Here is a 23,224-nt window from a genome sequence, read left to right on the forward strand (position 1 = left end):
CCTATCAAGCCCCTTGCAAATGCTATTACTCGTTCAAAGCTCACAGCAAATCATTGTATCAGCCCTTCTCAAAATGTAATTACCTGGGGAACTTGTTAAAAGGCAGATTCTGAATCAGATCTGGGGTGGGGCCTGAGAATTCGCATTTCCAACAAGCTCCAAAGACCATACTTTAAGTAACAAGGCCTTACAGGCATAGAAATTCTGACTTAGGAGCCACTTCCTTAGCCCCTTGCTGGGTGGCCAGCTTTGTAGGACAAGGGAGGATGCTTCTGATTGCACCATGGCTTACGCTCCCTGCACAATCTCCACTAATCTTCCCAGTGGACCAAGGTAGCTGTAGACACAGGAGGGGACTTGTCATCCCCAGCTGTCTGCTTCTTATGGATGAGGAAGTCACAGCCCAAAGACATGAAGGGGCCTGCCTGGGGTCTCAGCTAATTAGTTAAAGGGGGAAGGAGAAGCCCTCACTCCTGACTCATGGCTCCAAGTGTTTTCACTTGTTTTGCTCTTCATGTGTCATTTACTCCCTAAAAACAATCTACTGGATATCTGGGCACCTACTTAAACACCAGATTTCCCATGAAGGTTGCCCAAACCGCTCAGTGTATGGCCCACGTGATCTGGGGTAGGGGGGTGGCCAGGTGGGCAATGGCACTAGGCCGAGGGCGAAGAGAGTCTCTGGGAACAGGGCTGCTCTGCCACCACGGGGGAGGGGGAGGGGGTGGCAGCATCCGAAGGGGCCCACTGCTGGGCACAGGGCGGCGATTGCCCCCGGCCCCAGCCTGCTCTGTACAGCTCTGGGGCACCGGCCACATCGCCCGGCAAGAGGGGGCTCGGTGCTGATTCCTCCCTCCCCTCCCCTCTTTCCTGTCCTCCTTGATGAGGACAATAGTCCCATCTGCTGTTGACAAGGTGCTTCCCTCATTACCTCCTCCGCTCCTGTCCTTCCCCATGGGCCTCCTCTCCTCATTTCTCTTCTCCATACTCCCTGCTCCTTCCTTTCTCTCTGTTCCCCTACTCCACTCACCCCAGCTGCTCCCCTCCCTCCCAGCAGGGGGCACAGATCCCGCACCAGCTGCTGGGCTCTCACCGCCCCCCCCCCACAGTCTCCTTCCCCAAGGGACTGAACAGGCTGGCACCAAATGTCGTCTTCCTTATGCTTTTACTTTGAGTACTTAAAAATAAAATGAGTTTTCATCTGACAAAGTAAAGTGCAAAAAAAAAAAAAACAAAAACTTGGAAATTATGGGAAGATGCAAAGAAAAAAATATCACCCATTTTCCTATCATTCAGAATCTCACTTTGAAAACATTTTGGTATACTTCCTTCCCATCTTTCTTATGCATATAATACATAAATATTACAAAACTGAAACCACATTTATGCCTTCTGTAATTTCTCAGTAAGTTCTCACAGTAAATATGCTCCTACTATCCGACTTAGCGGCTGCAGTGCGTTCCGTTACGGGAATGCACCACCATTGATGTAAATAAGCCGGGTGTTTCCTTCTAATAAGCACTGAATAGCCTATGTCCACTCCTGTGAGGACATTGGCTTCTTTCCTGTCTTGGGTCCGATTAGAAGCAGAATCCCAAGCAGGGATTCTTGGGCAGGCAGCTTGTGGAGGGCGTGCTCTGGGGTGGAGCCCGTGAGGGAGGCAGGACCAGGAGAGGAGCTAAAAGACGCAGCTCCCACGAAGTCCACCTCAGCCTGATGCTGCAGGAGCTATGGAGCATAAAGGGTGTCACAGAGCGGTCCCACCTTGAGGCAGAGGGGGCAGTCACTGGCTGCGGCTGCCCCCAGACCAGGCATGTAACCTCCTCGGCATTTCTGCAGGTGGAGGCAGTTCCCCTCAGCTCAGGGAGGTCCTCAGGAAAACGGGGCATCCGCCAGCTGGTAGCAGCCAACCTCGCAGCCTCTGGGGGGGCACCAAGAACATCTAATGTCCTTAGGCTAAATTCCTGAAGGCAGAATCGGTGGGTTCCTGAAACCTTTGAGTCCTCTTGCCAAATTGGTCTCCCAAAAGACTGACCTGGTTTTCAGCCCCCAGTCAGGTATGAGAGGAGCCACCTCCCCACAGCCACAGCAACCCTGGCCTTGCCCTGGTTCTTTTCTATCTTCACCAATCTCGTAAGAGAAAAAGGGCATCTTCTTTTCGTTTGAATTTCTTTAATTACCAGTAAGATAGAACATTCTTTTTCAGAGGTTCATGGGTAATTCTTACTTTCATTTTTTGTGAACTGCCTGTGAACATCCTTTGATGCTTTTATTTTTAAACCAAGTCGCTGTTAGGATCGCTTTGGTTTGCTGCGAAGCCCCAATTTGAGAAGGCTTCCTTTCTCCCTTGCTTTCGGCTCCCCTGCAAAGAGTAAGCCGGGCTGCATGTCCCGTTGGCTCTAGGGGGTCCTGGTTGGTATGTCACAGTGCCTCTTCCACTATCCCTCTGAGCCCCACCCCACACACATACACCCTAAACAGAGAAAACAAAATGATACAGGCAAGCTGGTACCCAAAGTCCTCCCAGGGGCTGAGGGCAGAGCTGGTGGGGTCCTTCCCTATCACTGGGCACCAGTGCTGTGGGTCCAGGCAGATGACCGTTCTTCTCCCTTTCTTTCATCCAGGCCTTTGAAGACCATCACCTTGACCAGAAGCCCACAGTGAAGGCCTTGCTGGAATATAGAGACAGGGTGTTTACATTTATCTTTGTATTCGAGATGCTACTCAAATGGGTGGCCTATGGCTTCAAAAATTACTTCACCAATGCCCAGTGCTGGCTGGACTTCCTCATTGTGAACCTGAGTGGCTCATTCGCACACATGGGGTTTGGGGTCCTCACCTCTGGCGGATGGCTGCAGCTAGCACAAGGAAGCTGGGGCCTCACCTCATGGGCCCCTCCAAAGTCTTGAGCACTTAGCAAGGTCTCTGAGAATAGCCTGCACACTGGTGAATGGTAAGATCAGACAGTACACAATTCTGGCACCGTGGTGATGCTCAGGTGAGTCCTCAGTTCCTAGGCCTCCATCCAGAAGACCACTGACTGCCCTCTGTATTTTACATCAAAGCATGATGACACGTGAGGCTCTCAAGGGTCTCATGACCTTGCATCCGTTGACAGGGCTTCTGGACCGAGGGGAGCCGAGGACTGCACAGTCCAGAGAATCTTCCCACCTGCTGATTCAGTGGTCCTCAGCCCTGGCTATAATTTAGAATCACTTGGGGAGCTCTGAAAAATACAATGAACCAACACTGCTACTCCCAGAGATTCAGATCTCTCTGGTCCTGGGTGGAGCCCAGGCATCAGTATCTTATAAAAGCTCCTAGGCATTGTCCAATATGTGTGCAGCCAGATTGAGAATCCCTGAGCTTGCCCCACCAGCTTCTCCCCAGTGACACTAAAAGGGACAGAGAGTCCCTCTGGAGAGATGCTGAGTTGAAGCACATGTGTTCAGACTCACACTAACCTGGGGCCACTTACCACTGCACGAGGGGATTGACCAAGTGCCTCCTACATGCTAGACTGTGATTCCTCACTGCTGTGAGGAGACCATCCTCAGTGAAATCTCCTAAGAGCCTTCCTAACCCCCAAAAGCCAAGAGTGGTCAGTCTCTCCCTCATCCTACCCATGATGATCCTCTATCTCTGTCCAGGTCTTTGCCCTCTTGGCTTTGCAGGATGGCTGCCTGAGTTACTTGCTCACTGTGGCACTGCTGAGGGTCCCCACAAGCAGGGGGAGGCTCATGCTGGGTTCGTCTCTGCCTCCCACACTCCAGCAGCCACCAGGACCAAGGTCTGCACATCAGAGGTGTCAGGAAATGTGTCTGTATTCAGTGCTGGCCTCCTGACGCTGGATGGGGTCCAGCACAGAACATTCTGTCCAGCCCCCTATGCTTGCAGTTCCCCCACAGCCGGTCTGTGTACTCAATGCTCTTCTTTCCTGACACCAACGTGCTGATAGCATCAGGACACTGTACCACAGGGATTAGCTGTGAGGCTTGAAGTCTGAGTCACAGGTGACAACTTTGTGCATATAAAATAATTATTCATAAATGAAGGAAAAGTGTTTTATTCTGGCTTCACACCCCTGTTAGGGGCACAGTCGTTCTTACCTACATATGTCTCACTCGTTTAGGTCCTGATCACCTTAAATGCTCACTCTCATTCTATCCATCCTCCTCCTAATTCTTCCTTCTGATCATCCATCCTTCCTTCCACATGTCCCTCATTCCATCTATGCAGCCATTCACCCTTCCTTTTTCCTTTCTTCTAAACATAAATTCATCTTTACTTCTTCCATCTATCCTGTCAGTCCTCTCCTTCCTTCCATCCATTCTCATTCTTCTTTCTCTCTTCTCTTCTGCCTAGCCATTCATCCTAACCTTCCTTTCATCTATCCATCAACTGGTCCTTAATCCTTCTATCTTTCTAGCTTTTGGTTCACCTTTCTGACTATTCAATCATCTAACCTTCTGTTCACTCATTCATGCACCTTTGATCGAAGCATTCTCCTAGCCATTCATTCTTCCATCTTCCCATTTTTCCTTTAACCATCCACCTATCCTTCCTTCTTTTTTAAAATATTTTATTTATCTGAGAGAGAGAGAGAGCATGTACACAAGAGGGGGGAGGGACAGAGGGAGAAGGAGAAGCAGACTCCCCACTGAGCAGGGATCCCAATTTTGGGCTCGATCCCAAGACCCCAGGATAACCTGAGCCGAAGGCAGGCCCGAAACTGACTGAGCCACCCAGATGCCCCATCCTACCTTCTTTCCACCCATCTGCCCATTCATCCCTTTTCCTTCCACTCCTCCACCTAACCAATTAACCTTCCATCCATTCTCTAATCCTTTCCATTCATTTATTCTATCCAACTCTCTTTCCATTCATCCATCAGTCATTTTACCCAGCCATCCATTCTTCTCCATTTCATCCATTCCATCCATCCACTATGCTATACTTCCATATTTTATCTTTCTTCTTTCTTTCATTATTCTTTTCAACTGCCTGTTCTATTCATCTTTGTATCTTTTAATCCATTATTCTTTTCAACCATCCTTCCATCCATCTTCCTTCTTTCTCTCCTTCCTCTCATCCATCCCCACATTCTTTTTTCTTTTCTTAAATTTATCAAATGTTTATTTATGACTACTGAATATAGGATTGTCTTATGAAATGTTCTGGAAGAGGCAGAAGCCAAGAAATAAAAACTCCCTATCTCCAGGAGTTTGTGCTATAATCTTTCAGCAGATAAGACACACAAAGAGAAATAAACCTATTATGCGGGGGGGGGGGGGATGTGGTGAGCACTGCTGAAAATAATTAGTGTCTTAGGGACACAGAGACATGAGCCTGTGGGGGTGGAGTAGTTGGGAAGGCTTCATATAGGAAATGACATTAAATGTGGGTTTGAAAATGAGCAGGAGCATTGAAGTGCAAAGAGGACCGGGGTAGGCAGTTTTAATTAAAAGATGACCCTGAGCAAAAGTACAGACACACGTATATTTAGGGAACAATTTCATTGGGTAGAATATATGAGTGAAACATGGCTAAAAAAGCAGTCTGCAGCTACATAATATAGGCTAGGGAATCTGGAACTTAACCTGAGGGTGATAAAGCATGAGTGAAGTCTGGGAGTAAGAGACACACATGACTATAATCAAATTTGCATTGGAGAATGGATGTAATACTAGAGACCAGTTGGGAGGGTAGTAGCTGAGCAGAGGGAGTGGAGCTGGGCTTGGGTGGAGGGCTTTGATGGAGAGACCCCAGACCCTGATCGCTCCAACTATAGATTTTGCACATGAGGCAGCCTTCCCAAGGGGCTGAGCAAAAGACTGAATAGGGTCCAGCATGAAACTGGCCCCAAACCTCCCTACCCTCTGTCAGCCAGACAGCTGGGTGCCACCTGCTGGTGTCTAGAGCCCTGCTTGGATGAAGAAAGGGTTTTTTTTTTCGATTCCAGCTCTTTGTCCTGGTGGAATAAGCCACCCATTCAGAGACTAGACATTGTTTGAGGCTCTAGCACCCAAACGCCTTCCTTTCTGAAGGTCTGGTGTACCTCCCCACTTAGCTGCCAGGATAAGCTAAGCCTGAATTCAGCCCACCAGTCATGGTGCAGTTGGGATCTTCCAGGATTGGGTCACAGTCTCCAGCAAGCTCAAGCCTATGCGTAAGGTACTACCTTGGCACCTTCAAAGATCCTGGAAGGTGTGACCATTTGTCCATGTCAATTTGTGTCCTTTACAGTCTTTGGTTCAACACTTTAAAAGAAGACCAACAGGGCATCACAACCCAGTCATTATATCTCAGCCATCTGTCAAAGCTGGATTTCATGGACCCATACCACTCACTCTTCCTTTGACTCCCTCATTTTATACAAGGGGAAAATATGACCTGGACTAGCAGAGCACTGACCCAAAGCCACACACACACACACAAAAATCAGGGGTTGAGGGGGAACTAAACCCCACCGAGACTAGGACTCTTTGCCCTCCACTTTTCTGAGCAGATACAATTGAGACTCACTTTGCATTCTTCAAAATAGACTTTCAGCATAACCCCCACCAAGGAAAGCATCTCTCCAAGTCTCTGAAAGTCAGAGTTTCCAGGCTGTTGAAGTCTGGCTGGTGCCTCTGGAGGGGAAAAGGAAGGTTGATATAATACATTGGGAGCTTGACCACCCACACACCACAGCGTGGTGATGTGGAAGACTGAGTTTTTCTTTCCCAGAGGTTCAGAGAAGTGATGAATGAAATCTTTAATAAGGGAAAGAGACTGAACTCTCTCTAGACATTGCACTGGAGTTCAAAATAAGATGGAAGCCAGGATGATGGCTTGGACAGAGTAGGGCATGGGAGGGATTTCCTGTCTCCTTCTACCAGGACCTTCTGGAACCTAGAGTAATGCTTTTGCTCTCTGCCTGCACTCTGATCTGCCTGACAAGCCTTATAGCGAAAATCCTGCAGTATTCTGATGTGCATCTGTCAAAGCCCTTCGGACCCTCCGTGCCCTGAGGCCCCCGTGGGCTCTGTCTCGATTCAAAAGTATGCAAGTAAGACCTATCTCCAAACTGCTCTGGTCTGCAAAATTTGGTACCCCTTCCCCACTCCCATGCCCTCCATGCCCCTGAACCTGAGCTCTGGGCCTACCCCAACAGGTGGGCTCTGGGTCCTCGCTTCCCGCTGAGACTTTGGTTGTGCTGCCATGTCCTACTGCTCTGGTTTTCCTTCATGTCCCTTTCCCTTCTCGACTCAAATATCATGTCTATCAGCACTCAGACTCACACTTTCCCGCTCATAGTGAAGTGATCCCACTTCAACATCTCCTACCTCCATTTTCCCCCCTGCCAATTGTCCTTTTTGCCAAAATCTCCAGAACACCCCAAACCTTTCACTTTTCTAAGACAAGTGAGCCTTTTCTCTGACACTAAAGGTGGTGGCACCATCAGCTCAGGACCATGGCCACCATCCACTGGAATACATCCTCTCCAACAAAACGTAGTCATGGGGTCCTATGGATTCTTCCCTTTCAACCACCCCTTTCCTTGCCCATCACTGTCACCTCCACCCTGCCTTCACTGTCTTCCTCACGATGGAATGCTCCCAAGCCAGGACCTTGAATTACTGGGGGGACAAGGGACTGCTAATTTGTCCCCCTCCCCTTCTACTGAAAATGAGGTTTTGCTTTCTTCCACCATGGACTCAAAGAAGACATCCTATCTTCAAAAACAAAAGTGGACTTTAAAAATTCACTTGTACCTTCACAAACACTAGGAACTTATGATTGAAATCATTTGAAATTTGTTTTATTTTATCTCTAGGTTGCTGCTTTACAAATAAGCAAGTTTGTGAATATGGATTTCGATTTTCATTGATTCTTGACCGAGGCATACTTTGAACTATATTTTTAAAAGCCCTTTTAAAATAGCATTTAAGGAGAATAAAGCAAGGTCCTAGAAGTCTGTATGTCCCAGCACAACACACACACTCACACCGCTAAAAGAGCATGTGTGTACTGTAAGTTCATCCATTTCCTCAATCCTGGGAAAAGACCTTAAATCTGCCCAGAATGTTTAGGGAGAAGATCTAAACCCATCTTCAGCTGCCCAGTGCCTCTCAGTCTTCTGAGTTATTGCCCTAATTAATCAACTTCTCTTGCTGCTTCCAAAGGCCACTGGCTCATGAAGCAGACTAAGTGAGTGTAGACAGAAGTGGGATCCAGCATGAAGGTTTCCAGATCCTTTTGCATTTCCCCCCAGGTGGTGGTAGATGCCCTGGTGGGTGCCATCCCATCCATCATGAATGTCCTCCTCATCTGCCTCATCTTCTGGCTCATCTTCAGCATCATCAGTGTGATCTTCTTTGAGGGGAAGTTTAGGCAGTGTATCAAGAAAACCAATGGATGCTTTTCTCTTGTGCCTTTGTCTATTGTGAATAACATATCTGACTATAAAGATCAGAACCACAGTGGCAGCTTCTTCTAGGTCAACGTGAAAGTCAACTTTGATAATGTTGCAATGGGTTACCTAGCACTTCTGCAAGTGCTAAGTCTGGAGATCAACCATGTCTCTTCCTTTGGCTACTTGATAATGTGGAGGGTCTGGTGTCTTCCAGAAGTTGCTATGTAGAGACTTTGCAAGGGGTAGCAATCAGTGTGAGCTGAAGTCACTACCTATTCCTACAGACCAGCATGAGGCTAAAGGGCTTTACCCATGAAAGCAATGTCATAGTGGTACAATTAGACAAGTGTGGGCTGGCAGCATAGAATAAAGGGATGAACCTGCAGTGCAATTGTACCAGGTGATTATTTAGAATTCACTATTTGTACAAAATAGACACGATATAGCCCCCTGTTCAGTCTTCTACTGCAGATCCTCTCCTAGACAGTAACAATTGTATTCCAGGTCTATTATAATGATAGAAAATGCTGGTGGTGATGACAGGCAAACATATTCACACTCCCATTTGTTCATCCATACCTTGTCTTCATCCAATCAGGTGTTGATGCAATTGCTGATACATTTGTCATGCAGTTACCCACACCTTCCTACATCCCACTGTTTGTTCATGCATTGGTTCAACAAATAATCCCTGAGTAGCTGTGGTGGGCCAGGCGCTGTGCTTAGCCCTGGCAGATATAGAGAACTGCCTCCAGGGGGCCCATGATATATGAGAAAAACAGACAAGTGAATCAAAATGGAGTTCAGTGTAGACGATGCACTGACACTGAGTGGCCTCCGCTCCTTGTTTCCAGGCAACCTCTAAAGGCTGGATGGACACCGTGTATGCAGCTGTGGATGCCCAAGATGTGAGTCTCAGCCTGCTGTGCCTTCTGCCTCCCCCTCGGTGCATCCCACTCATATCAGTCTATTTGAAATGGACTGAAGGTGGCTTTGGTACCAGATAAGGCAGTCCCCCAACAGCCTGGCCTTATCCCTCCCTGGAGCAGTGTCCAGCTGGCCCTCTATTGAATGTTTAAGCCAACCTCACCTTTACCCCTACCAGGCACACTCCCTGGGCTTTTCAAGTTCTCCTGCTCACCATTGAGGAAAATGTCAGATAACCTCTCCAGGACTGTGTGTGAGGGCACTCCCTGGGCAGAGGCAGGAGCGGGGTGGTGGCTACAACAAGGGTATTATCATGGCAGCCGGGGGAGGAGATGGGTGCTGCTGAGGAAAGACCCTTTGCTGCTGTGGCAGAGCTGATGCCCTCCCCTGATACCTTCGGCCCACCTCTTGAGTTCACTCCCATGCTGTGCTTCTGGTTCTCTGAGACTTGACTTTCTTCAGTGCCTTGTCCACAGGGGCAACCCTCACAGATAAGTCTGGGGAGTCTGCAGATAAATGCTCCAGCTTCCCAATCCCTTAGAGGTACAATTCTGAGGTGCATTCTGCACATTTCATTGGAGAACCCCAACCTCACTTCATTAGAGCGCCAGTTGCCCCCCAGTGATGACCTGCTTATCAACAGCCACTTTGGCCTTTCTCATGCTTACCCTCCCCCTCCCTCAGTCCTGCTTCCTGACTCCTGAATAAACTACCCACCCACACCCAGGTTCTTGTCTCAGGGATGAACACAAACATACACCCACCTGCTCCCCATGCCTCACCTTGTCTGTTCACAGGTGAACTTGCAGCCCAAGTGGGAGGACAATGTGTACATGTACTTGTACTTCATCATCTTCATCATTTTTGGTGGCTTCTTCACACTCAGTCTCTTCGTTGGGGTCATAATTGACAACTTCAATCAACAGGAAAGAAAAGATAAGTGGGGCTCGGGTGTTTCCGTGAATCTTCCACTCCCTGTCCCCTGACTTCATGACTAAAGCCAACACTATTCCTAGCCCTCATGTCTGATCAGGAGCCCAGTTTTGGCCTTTAACACCAATACCCGCCTTTGCACACTGATTGCAGCCCTCACCCCTGCCTCGTGTCCTGGGGCTGCTGCTGGAAGAGCTGCATTTCTCTGTGTCAACAATATCCCCGCTTCTGTCTGGGTCCCCTTCCACTCTCCCAGAGTGCTTCGGGTCTTCCCAACTGGAACCAGGTGTGCTGGGTGTGTCTCACGTGACCCTTGGGAAACATCACCAGGGAAAGAAAGGGCTCCAGCACTTGCTGCCTCTGTCTGGAGCTCTGACCCCCAGAAGCACCAAGTCAGGAGGCCTCAGCAAGGGCCAGAGCTCCAGTGTTGGCAGAATCCCAACCCTCCTTGGGATGGGGAGGAAGACCCTTGCCTCCATGGATGCTGACTCTGATGAATAGGAACCGAATCCCAGATAACCTCTCATGTTTACATTAAAATGTTAGGGCATTAAAGGTATAAAATGCTTTCTTGTTACCCTCTATTAATCATTTCATTTAACACCCTCCATTCCTTTGAGGTAGATAAAGCACCACTTTAGACTAATGTAAGCTGAGATCCAGAAGAAAAAACAGGGTCCTATGGATAAGTCACATAGCTTAGCACTGAGAGCCCAGCATTGGTTTTAGCATCATACAAACCTGGGCTTGCATTCCCAACTCAGCCACTCACTAGATGGCTGATCCTGGCAATTTCTAAAAACTCTCTGAACATCAGCTTTCTCATCCATTCAGTGGAGTTAATAACACCTACTCATAGGATTCTGGTGAGGGGAAAGTAAAAGCCTGTTCAAGAAGCACATAGTTTAGGGGCGCCTGGGTGGCTCAGTCGTTAAGCGTCTGCCTTCAGCTCAGGTCATGATCCCAGGGTCCTGGGATCGAGCCCCGCATCGGGCTCCCTGCTCAGCCAGGAGCCTGCTTCTCCCTCTCCCACTCCCCCTGCTTGTGTTCCCTCTCTTGCTGTGTCTCTCTCTGTCAAATAAATAAATAAATAAATAAAATCTTTAAAAAAAAAAAAAAGAAGCACATAGTTTAGAGGTGCCTGGGTGGCTCAGTCGGTTAAGTGTCTGACCTCAGCTCAGGTCATGATCCTGGGGTCCTGGGATCGAGCTGCCACCTTGGGCTCCCCACTCAGTAGAGAGTCTGCTTCTCCCTCTCCCTCTGCCCCTCCCCCCTGCTTGTGCTCTCTCTCTCTTTCTTTCTCTCACTCATTCTCTCTCTCTCAAATAAATAAATAAAATATTTTAAAAAATAAAAGAAGCAACTAGTTTAAGACTGAGCTATTATACTAATATAATTCAAAATAAATGTCAAATGGCATAGTCTTCCCACCTATAGGAAGTCCTTGGCCAGAGTTCTGGGCATAAGAATTGGGCAGCCCTTCTCTGCCCCAGAGGGGCTCAGCAAGACAGCTGTGAAGTGCTAGTCAATGTCATCAGCACCCTAGAGGGCTTTGAGACCATTCAAGCAATCCCTTCTCCCATTTTATAGATGAGGCAACTGAGTACGACCTTGCCAGGGAGTTGGCCATGTTAGGTGATAGAATGAGATAAGCCAGGGTTGAAGTTGGGGGGGGTACTACATTTGCTGACTCCTTGCCCAGAATTTTCAGTGTGGCCCTACCCAGTGCTCCCAACCCTCTGCCCTGCCCCACTGAGATGCCTCTCCCTGGAAGCTCTCTGTATCCACAGATTTTCTTAAAATCTCCTCTCAAATCCCAGAGATCTCAGCCCATTTCCCGAGCATTTGCAGTGAACTCAGTTACACAAACATGCTATGGAAGTGGGAAGAATTCAAATTATGCCAGGAAGTGAAAGGTGGGGGGTTGAATGAAGGAGGTCTAGAGGGTCCTCAAAGAAAACCCAAAGCTAAGGGAGGAAGGCATTTTCGATGGTGGAAATTCTGGCATTGTAACAGCAGAGGGCAATGCAAATGGATCAAGAGTTCTCCAAAGACCCTTGGATAAGTCAGTAACTGTCCTTAGCTCCTCCTCTCCAGGAAGGGGTCAACGGTTTGGATCTCAAGGTCTTTGCAGCAGAAGGCCCTGAGGGAAGCTCTTGCCCCTGGCAGGAACTATGATTCCAGAAGCCCAGTGGATTTGACTAAAATGATCAGGCTGGATGCAAGGCTCAGATTTAAACTGATATTTACCTTCTCCTTAGGTTCTACTCCCAAATTCTTCCCACCCTCTGCCCATGCAGTACCTCTGGGTTCCTGCAGGAGAGAAATAAACAGGCTTTGTGCCAGAGACTCAGGCAGGGAGTCAGAGCTGGGGCTCATTCCCACCCACTCTGTCACTGGTTGTGGCACCTTGGGCAGGACGCTGCTTGATTCTGTCCTTGACATGTCTTTCTTCAGAGAAGGGAGAAGGTAGAGACGTTCTTCTTCTCCAGCATGCTCTGATTTTGGTATTCCTGGGAGTTCTTGTTGCTTTAAAAACAGTGTTGTGTGTTATCCTCTCCTGTACTTAGGGGGCCAGGACATCTTCATGACAGAGGAGCAAAAGAAGTACTACAATGCCATGAAGAAGCTGGGCCCCAAGAAACCCCAGAAGCCCATCCCATGACCCCTGGTGAGCCCCAGAGCTTCCCTGAAGCAGAATGTGTCTGGAAACCCAACTGATAGCTTATTCCAATGGTGAGTAGGGGTTGGCCAGTGCTCTCTGTGAAGGGAGAAATCTGGGTTGAATTTGGGGATGATGTAATGAGAGTTCCCAGGCCCAAGGAATGAGAAGTCTAAAAGAAGGAAATTTGTCTTCTGGAGTGAATATATCTCCTACAGGTACTCCAAATAGACCTGTTTAGGGAAGTACTGAGTTCCCCAACGAGTTTAGGGTTCAATCACAAGATTGGGAGCAGGTTAGGCTAAATGATACTAAAGGTGGTAAAAGCCCTGAGATGAAGTGTTTGTGTGGTTATGCATCATGATCTAGGTTGCAATGAATCTCCAGCCTCACCCTACATTCCACCCCATGCCTACAGTAGACAGACAGGAAATGGCCAAAACCCAAGCCCCTGGGATCCTGGTCCCCATCATGGTCATGGTAAATAGGAACCAAAAGTTATCCCATTGTTGTGTTTAAAGATTGACCAAAACTTAGAGCTACACTCCACTTCAATTCCTTTATTCACAAAAACCCTAAGAGACATGCCCTTTTATTCCCCCATGAAATGCAACACTCAAACCATACATATTATCACCTAGGTTCTTCTCAGTCCTCCACCAGAAGATGGAAAATGTCAAACCTCTAGTTGGCTTCCGTTGAGAGTGGATGAACAGGTTTGAGAGTGGGAGTATTGCTATGTAGGAAATGTACAATGGAACTTCTTCCAAGAATTTCTGAGCCATCAGAATGGAATTGGCACCTTGTCCATTTACATAACCTTTCTGTGGTTAAGATGCAGTATCTGTGAAGAAAATTACAGGTGCTTATGCCATTAGACCCCCTCCCACCACCACCACCACCATCAGGGCAAAGCCTAAGGACCTACAAAATAGGAGAGGAATTTCCCTAGAACTAAGGAGGCATATATTCTATTGACCAAGGCATTAGGATTTCTAAATCAAGGCATGGGGTTTGTATAAGTTACTAAAAAGTTCATAAGCACATAGTCTTGAAAACATTTATGGGAGAAAAAAAATGCTATGACCTTTGGATATACTTTACTTGGAAACAGTGGTCATAAATGTATCCCTATGGTCAATTCTGATAAGAAGTGTTATAATGAGGGGTGATAGGATGTTCAGACCTCTGTAGGGAGAGAGATTTCCTTCCAAATCCCCCATCAAATCAAGATATCTGGGGTTGAGTGAGCCTTAAGGCTCAGGGAGTACCCCTCTGTCAGGCAGGAACAAGCTCAGAATTAAAAGATGCAGGTAAATGGCTGAGCCCAGCCAATCAGCATCAAGTCAGGGGAGGAGGATCCTAAGACTTACAGAGAAACAAGCAGCTGAGTCCCTGCTGGCCTTCAGTGGTGGCTGGACTGATGCTGAATCTACACTTGAACCAGAAAGTAAGGAGTCTGTGCTAGGGACATCCCTTGGCAAAATCATGACAATTGTTAGTACCTTGCCCTACACACTGCTCAATCTCTCTATAACATCTCAGATTCTCCACTTTTATCAACTAATCCCACAGGCCACCATAACTTCCTCCTTTCAAGGAGGACAATTTCACTGGGATAGGATGAGCTGCATTTCAAAAAGGGACTCTGGAGAGGACACTATCTTAATACAAAGGTAGGAACCTAATGTTGAAATTCCAGGCACTACAGTCGGAGTGGAAGTCAATGGCTGGGCAGGAAGACCTATGACAAAATCACCATTTCCCCTGATCAAGCCATAACCAAGACCTTCCAAGGTTGGCAATGGGGGAGGCTCACCACATAGATAAGGGAAGTGAGACCTCACAGCCCAACTGTGTTTCTGAGATTCATCATCCCTTTGGATGGGAAGGGGGTGTATTACTAATTAACTATCAATACTGTCCTAGCTTTAGTGGAGGAATATGGCTCTCTCCTTAATACTGTGTTCCAAGCATAGCCAACACTTTTTTCCTTTGTTCCCCTTATCATAGCCGAGGCAAGGCTGGAACGTTTAAACAAGACTTTGAAGTCTTAGGGGTCCCAAAGGGGAAATTAGCAGGGCAGGGGCCCAAGTAGCAACTGCATTTGGCTGATCTCCAGGGCCCACAAGTCTTGGCCCATCCTTGCTCCTGGCCAACATCCATATGGCAGACAACATCTTGGCACCCACCACCCAGTGGGACAAGCCTGATCATCTGCCTTCCTCAAAGTCCAGAGCCAAGAAAGAAACACAAGCAAAAAGAGAAATCCCCACTCCTCCCTAAGATTCACCTTCCCGGATCCAGCTCTCTTTTCACTAGATTATTGGCACTGGAATGCTCATCTTCTTCCCTTAGCAGTTCCAACAGGTTGAGCTGGTCACATAAGCTGAGCATTGACACAGGAGTTCTGACCCACAGGTGCATGGGTGCCATTTCCCAGCAGGGTCAACCTGGGATACACACACACACACACACACACATACACACACACACTCACATTCCTCCTCACCACTGGCAAAGCTCAAGTTCTAAATTGTATGCTTCATCCATAGCAAAGACTACAGCTTCCACAAGACTGGGAAATTTTATTCTATAACATTCCCTGCTATAGAAATTACTAAAAGCAGGTTTCACATACTTCACTTTATAGGAAAATAATAGGCTCTAGAATATCACATCATCAGTCACCCACTTCATCATCTCTGAGAGCACTTGAGGGTTGCAAAGAAGTGAACCCTGCCCTCAGGTTAAGCCAAGAGTAGCCAGCAAGCTGCTCCATTCCCCAGCATCCAAATATCCAGGGCAAACTCAATGCCTACAACTTAGTAATGTTGTCACCTGCTCTGTTCAATTAGAAGTTGTGTGGTCATGAACGGCCCTTTATTTTTTCACCATTTTCAGTGATGAAATAGAAGTTATTAGTGGCTCTTCAATCCCCCTCCCACTCCAGAAAAGACATGGGCCAGCAGTTATGCCCAGAAGCAGACCCGCTTGGGTCTGATTCTTTGCTCTAACCCACAGGGTAGCAACCTCTCCCCACCAGGAAGCAGAAAGCAAGACCCAGCCTCTGTCACAGCCCTCCTCCCCCATGTCTGCTTTGCAGCTCCTGTGAGCTCCCTGATGAGACTCATGACAGGGTCCTCTCTGCCTCCACTCATGCAGAGACTGGCACATAGTATACATTCAGTAATTGCCTGTTGTATAGAATAGAGTGGCCTTCTAATTTTATTTGAGGTGTGAGTAATTCAGAGCTGTCCCTCTGTCATCCATTCATTCATCTATTTACTGAGCATCTATTGCATGCCACGTACTCGGCAGACACTGGGGATAGAGCAGTGAGCAACACATACAAAATTCCTGCCCTCAAAGAGACTATAGTCCTGTGACATAGGGAAGAAATGGGTGTTATACACAAACAATGAATCATGGAACACTACATCAAAAACTAATGATGTACTTAATGGTGACTAACATAACATAATAAACAAAATTCTAAAAAAAAATTAGCGAAAATCGCACACATATCAATTCACAGGTTGGAGAGATTCCTAAGAGAGAAAGAATGGGGTGATGAGCAAAGGGTGCCTAGGACTGAGACTTGAGGTGCTCTAACATCTAAGGGTTGCATAAAGAAGACTCAAAGCAGAATAGCCAGAAAGGCAAGAAAAGAACCAGGGAAGTAAGGCATGATGGAGACTAAGAAAGGAGAGTTTCAAGGTGGCAGGTGTGGCAAGCAATGCCAAACAAGTGCCCTTGGACTTACATTCTGGAGGTCATTGGTGATCTTAACGAGAACCATCTCAGTGGCAGGATGGGGACAAAAGCCATTTGGAGGTGAATTGGGGAGTGAGTGGGAACAGTGATTGCACAAAATGCCTTCAAGAATTTGGCTGTGAAAGTAGGGGGAGAAGTAGGGTGGTAGCTGGAGGGAGATGTAAGGTTCAGGAAGATTTTTTTTTTTCTTTAAGCTAGGAACAGCTAGGTCATTAGAGATTTAGCTAAGGAACCAAGAGGTAGTAGCCAAGAGTGGGCAAGTCTGGCCAAAAGCTCACTCCTCAGTAATGAAGCCGAAGGACCAGGAGGTTTGTAAGTGGCAGCAGTGAAGAAGAGGTGAAGATGAACTACCTAGATGACACAAGCTTCAAAGGAGGAAGGGTTTTGCAAGATGCAGGAGGAGCAAAGGTCTGGAAGTTACAGTGGGAAACAAGAAGGACTCCAGGCCTACCCTCTTGCCCTGGTGTACCTGGGGTGGGGGAGAATGAGCAGCCACTGAGTTTGCAGTTCTTGAACTCATGCTCTGCAGGCACTATGGGAACACAATGTTAAATAAAACATGGCCCCATCCTCAAGGAGCTCACTATCTAGTAGAGAAGAAGAGAAGCACACATGAAATGCCAGAACTCAATCAAGACTGACTACAAAGGCTGTGGGAGGAGAGAGGAAATAGGCAATGTGGTGTGATGTGATTAGGGAGATCACCCTGGAAGGAGTAGGGCTTAAGAAAAATGGATCACTCAGGACGATTGGAATTTAGATAGCCAAGAGATGCGAAGGGAAGAGCTTGCAAATGGTGCACCAGTGAGGAAAAAGTGCCTGGTGACTTCAAGGGGGTGGGAAAGGCAACAAGGACTTGAATTGAGGCATTGAAGGAGGATCACCTAAGAATAAGATTTTGGAAGGAGTAAGGACAGGACTTGGCTTCTGTTTGGATGTGGTGTGAGGAAGATAAGAGCCAGATTTTAGAAAGCCATCTGTGGAGAAGGCAGCCTCTCCAGATGCCTCTTGTATGTTGGCCAGAAAGGCCCTGATGGACCATCTCTTGTTTTCTCAGAACAAGTACCAGGGCTTTGTCTTTGACATTGTGATCAGACAAGCTTTTGACATTATCATCATGGTCCTCATCTGCCTCAACATGATCACCATGATGGTAGAGACTGATGAGCAGTGTGAAGAAAAGACAAAAATCCTTAACAAAATCAGTCAGTTCTTTGTGGCTGTCTTCACGGGCGAGTATGTCATGAAGTTGTTCGCCTTGCGGCATCACTACTTCACCAACGGCTGGAATGTGTTTGACTTCATTGTCGTGGTCCTCTCCATTTGGAGTAAGTGGGCTCACAGGTGGTGGGGAAGCCCAGACTCTGCTTGGGGTTGTTTGGGCTGTTTTTTTTTTTTTTTTTCCAAAACCAAGGGGGGCAACCAAAAACCTTTTTAAATTTACATTGTGTGTTAGGGGGGCCCAGTATTTGCTGCTTTCCAAGAGCAGCAGATTTAAAATGCCCCTGTCCTCTCTGTGAAATGGAGAGTTTCCATTGGCCTTCTCCATGTTGTCACAAAGTGTTTTTAGACACCTACTGTGTGCATAGCCCATTGCCTGAACTTTGGGGCTGATGGGGACAGTCAGTCACTCCTCCAGAGAATATAAGATGATGGAACTTCCAGTGGGCCTTATCTTGATGGTCTTCAAAGAGGAGAATGGGTGGTATGATGGAGGTGAGTCAGTAAATACTTTCTGGAAAAGGAGGTGGTTGCCAGAAGAGTGAGCAAAGACTGAGTGTTCAAAGGAGATTCTTAAGTCAAGGATCTGCAGTTAAATCTTTATATAACTGTCTGCTTAGGGAATGTGCATGATAGACAAATCCAAGATCAATGCCAAGAGATCAGCGCTCTTAGGCATAGTCTGGGTGTTTGAATGATAGGCCCAGTATTTGGGGGCCAATGAGTGTTCAGAGAAAACTCATAAAATCAGAAGCTAAAGTGGGGAATGGAGCCACTACAGTTGAGTGCTTGCTGACTTCTGAGAACTGGGCTGGTCTCCTTGGATCTTCACAACAGCTCTCTGAAGGAGTGTTATTATCTTCATTTTATACATTTAAAATTGAGCCTTACAGGTTAAGAAAGTTATGCAAAGTCATACAGTTTGTAAAGGGTAGAGCTGAATCTAGACCAGGCTAATGTCCTTCAAATGAACTAGCTGCCTTCTACCAACAAGCAAGAGAATGTCCTTAGCCTTCTTGTGGTTTAGGCAAAGTTTAGCCCTACAAAGGCCAAATGACAGTGCACCAGCTTTACTTTGCATTATAAATATATCCTGACCTGTTATATCATGACCTGCTTACTTTTCACGTCAGAGCATAGCTGTAGATTTAATTTTCCATTGATTTACCTTCAAGAGCTAACAGCATCTAACTATAACTTGGCAGCACTTCATCAATCTCCCCACCCTGGTGCTGAAACACAGCCTTGGTTGTGTTTTTTTTGTTTGGGAGGTTTCCATTTATTTTTGTTTTCTGTTTTGTTTTATTTTCCTGTTGCTCCTGGTTTTTTGTGGGAGGTTTGTTTTGTTTGTTTGCTTTCCAAAGTGAGAAACTCTAAAGGTCATTTTGACATTACAGTAGAGAAAAGAGCTTGCTTATGTGACTTCCCATAACAACACTATAGAAATAAAATATACTCAAAGTACTCCATTCTATGATGGGGACACCTTAACTACCAGTTCCTATGACCTACACAGCAACACCATCCCCTGGTTAGAAATCAGTCATAGAGACACCTGGAAAACAAGCGAAAGAACCCACCTCTTCATCCTTCTGCCCTCCCTCTCTCCCTTTCTTCCTTCCCACTAGCAAGACATGAATTGAGTATCTAATTGTTACAAATATGAAGACTCATACTCCCTTGAAGTATTATGTAGACTTGTTGGCTGGCAGAATCTTAGTAGGTTATATAGACACATACCCCACGCTGTGGAAAAATACCCCAGTTAAACTTGCTTTAAGAGAGGGACTTTCATAAAGATTTTATAATACAATATTATAATTACTTCCCAGACGTCGTCCCATTTCCTTCCACCTTCCAACACAATACTGTGACCATCTATATTCATATGACAAAAGGCAAGTAGGGGAAGAGGGTCAAGGGAACCCTGGCAAGGAGAGAGAGCTTGCCACCACACTCCTCACCATTTGTCCTGAGAGATTTTGAATCCTGTCTGACCTAAAGGCCTCATCTTATCTTTCGTGGTACCAATAGGCATCCGCGGCCCCAAGATCAAGCTTCACAAATCTTCAAGTTAGATATCATATAGGAAGACATATACATTCTTCATTTTTCCAACTTTGTTCATAGTTGGGGGGTGGGAGGGCCATAACTGACCCTAAACAAGCCCATCCCCAGGCCCTAACATAGAGTTCAAACGCAGCTGGAGATGAATGAAACAAATAAAAGCCATTATGCAGACAGCTGGCCATTCAAAGCCTGTCTACTTTAGCTGTCAGCAAGTTGCCCAACTCTTCAGGCCCCCTTATAATTAATACCAGGCTCTGTACAATTATCCACAGGACCATGTGCCAGGAACTGAGTCAATCTTCACAATAGGAGATGGGAAGATGAATCACAGGGGATCCTGGCCTTCACAGAGCACAGGACCAGGAAAAGGTGGAGGAAAAAGCATGTCCCAAGGCTGAATTCTCAGGGAAGAGTAGGGCCTGTGTAATAGACAGTACCAGACAAGGGCTGTGTACATGTGGAAAAAGGTGCAGTCCCTTCCACTTAAACTAGGCTGCAGAAGATAGGGCTTTGACCATGGAGGTTGACGAAGAAGGCTCATGCTTGCAAATACTAATTAGATCATTTCCCCCTCTTCTAAACTCCTGGCATTTTCTGCAGTTCTTACATCACTTGAAAATTACTTCTCCCCAACATTCTTCTGAGTCACCCACCTGGCCCGAATTCGTCGCATCCTCAGGCTGATACAAGCAGCCAAGGGAATCCGCACACTGCTCTTTGCCCTCATGATGCCCCTGCCTGCTCTCTTCAACATAGGGCTGCTGTTCTTCCTTGTCATGTTCATCTACTCCATCTTTGGCATAGCCAGCTTCCCCCATGTAAGCAGGGAGGCTGGCATCGATGACATGTTCAACTTCCAGACCTTCACCAACAGCATGCTGTGCCTCTTCCAGATCACCATACAAGCTGGCTGGGATGGTCTCCTCAGCCTTATCTTCAACACAGGACTCCCTTTCTATGACCCCAATCTGCCCAACAGCAATGGCTCCTGGGGGAACTGTGGGAACCCAGCCATGGGCATCCTCTTCTTCGCCATGTACATCATCATCTCCTTCCTCATCGTGGTCAACATGTACACTGCTGTGATTCTGGAGAACTTCAATGTGGCCACGCAAGAGAGCAGTGAACCTTTGAGTGAGGATGACTTTGACATGTTCTATGAGACCCGGGAGAAGTTCGACCCAGAGGCCCCTTAGTTTATTACCTTTTCTGCCTCTCAGCCTTTGCAGACACCCTTTCAGGCCCCCTGCGAATCCCAAAACCCAATCGGAATCTATTAATCCAGATAGACCTACCCTTGGTCCCTGGAGATAAGATTCACTGTTTGGACATTCTTTTTACCTTCACTAAGAATGTTCTGGGAGAATCTGGGGAGTTGGATTCTCTGAAGGCAAATATTGAAGAGAAGTTTATGGCAAATAATGTTTCAAAAACATCTTATGTACCAACAGCAACCACCCTCTGGTGGAAGCAGGAAGACATTTCAGCTACTGTCATTCAAAAGGCCTATCGGAGCTATGTGTTACACCACTCCATGACAATCTCCAACCCCCCAGGTGTGCCCAGGGCTGAGGAAGAGGCTGTGTCACCCCCAGGTGCAGCCTTTGTTGTATTCATGGCAAATGAAAATTGCACACTCCCAGACAAATCTGAAACTGCATCTACCACATCTTTCCCACCATCCTACGACAGTGTCACTAGAGGCCTTAGTGATCGAGTCAACATGAGCACATCCAGCTCAATGCAGAATGAAGATGAAGCTACCAGTAAGAAAGCAACTGCCCCTGGGCCCTAGTGAGGACACTCCAGCATGAACCTAACCAGTTCTGATGTGACCTTCTGCTCTGTGGTTAACTGTTTCCCACTAAAGGTGGCACCCAGTTACCACCTCATCAATGCATGCCACCGGTCACAGTGTCAGAACTGGGCAGAGAATGCATTTGGTGCCCACCTTTGGAGAAGCCCTCAAAGGAGTCAGAAGCCAAGAGCATCTCCACTGTGACAATCCTTTTGAATTTCAATATGTGGTGATGTATTCTCTTACTTTCCAGAAAATGTCTCTGGTCCTTTTATTTTAATTGTGACCAGAGCCTCCATTTATTGTGATAAACTTCTCAGGACCAGAACTTCCAAAGATATATGGCAAGGATGTTGCTGAAGGTCCAAGTTAGTCCTCTGTGAAACACCACACTGAGATTGACAATGTTATTTAGGATTCTGCATGACTGCATGTTGAGAGCTGCCAGACAATTGTTCCTGCCCAAGGTAACCTGTGGTCTATGTCATGAAAGGCCTTTGAGATATCCATTAAAATTAATATTTGTAAAGGTATATCAAGACGAATGTAACATCTTAAAGAATCATTTTTAAAAGTTATGTGATACTGACATTGTGTCATAAATCACTTCTTCATTTCCAGCGTTACTGATACTATTTTGCAGTTTGAGCTTGAATCTGGATGGAGCAGGAAGGAGCACTGTCCTGAAAGTTTGTTCTAATCCTAAGTATTCCACCAACTGCCATGCTGCCTGCACCACACTCTTTCCCCTCTGAACCTCAGTTTCCCCACTTGTAAAAGTGGTGGGAGGTGGGAGACAAAACGGACACTCTCTATAGCCCTTCCGTTTCTTGTTTTAGAACAACTCATCGGTGCTCTGCACCAATTTAGATAAGGAAAACACTCTCTCCTGAAGTTACAATGGCCAGACTTTTCTGCTATGTAGCTAAAGAGGTAGCTTTTGGATACATTCCAGAACCTGTTTCACATCTCATAGTCAGGCTTTAAGAAGGACGGTTTTCACATTCTCCTTGGGCCAAGATTCCAAAATTAGTATAATCAAAAGAAAAAGGACATTATGAAAAAGATGATCTGAAGGATAAAATGGATCTCAATATTTTCTTAAATACATCCTGCAAATGTTATTAAGTACCTATTATATGACAGGCACACTCTAAGCACAAGAGATAATGGAAACTAAGCCCCAAATGATTAATTGGATTTATGCAGTGAGTGGAGAAAGGGCTGTCAGAAAAGAATACTCAGGCCAAAGAATGTGGTGGGTCTTAAGATGAAGGAGAGCAAGGAGTTTGTGTGACAACATAGGACATAAAGGATCATAATGACAGCCATGATCTTCTATCAGCCCTTGGGACATTTCCTGCCACAATAACAAGGATCGGGTCAATTTGTTGACATATATTTGATCACTTCATAAGATTTCCCATTTGTATAATGA

The 23,224-nt window shown here is 46.6% G+C and overlaps 1 pseudogene; it reads left to right on the forward strand.

Annotated features, from left to right (window-relative positions):
• LOC116629098 overlaps positions 1–21,783 on the forward strand; it is a 35,186-nt pseudogene extending 13,403 nt beyond the window's left edge.
• The last annotated feature ends 1,441 nt before the right edge of the window (positions 21,784–23,224 follow it).

This window comes from Phoca vitulina, unplaced genomic scaffold (genome assembly GCF_004348235.1).
Source record: "Phoca vitulina isolate PV1807 unplaced genomic scaffold, GSC_HSeal_1.0 scaffold277, whole genome shotgun sequence".
NCBI classification, from domain to species: domain Eukaryota; kingdom Metazoa; phylum Chordata; class Mammalia; order Carnivora; family Phocidae; genus Phoca; species Phoca vitulina.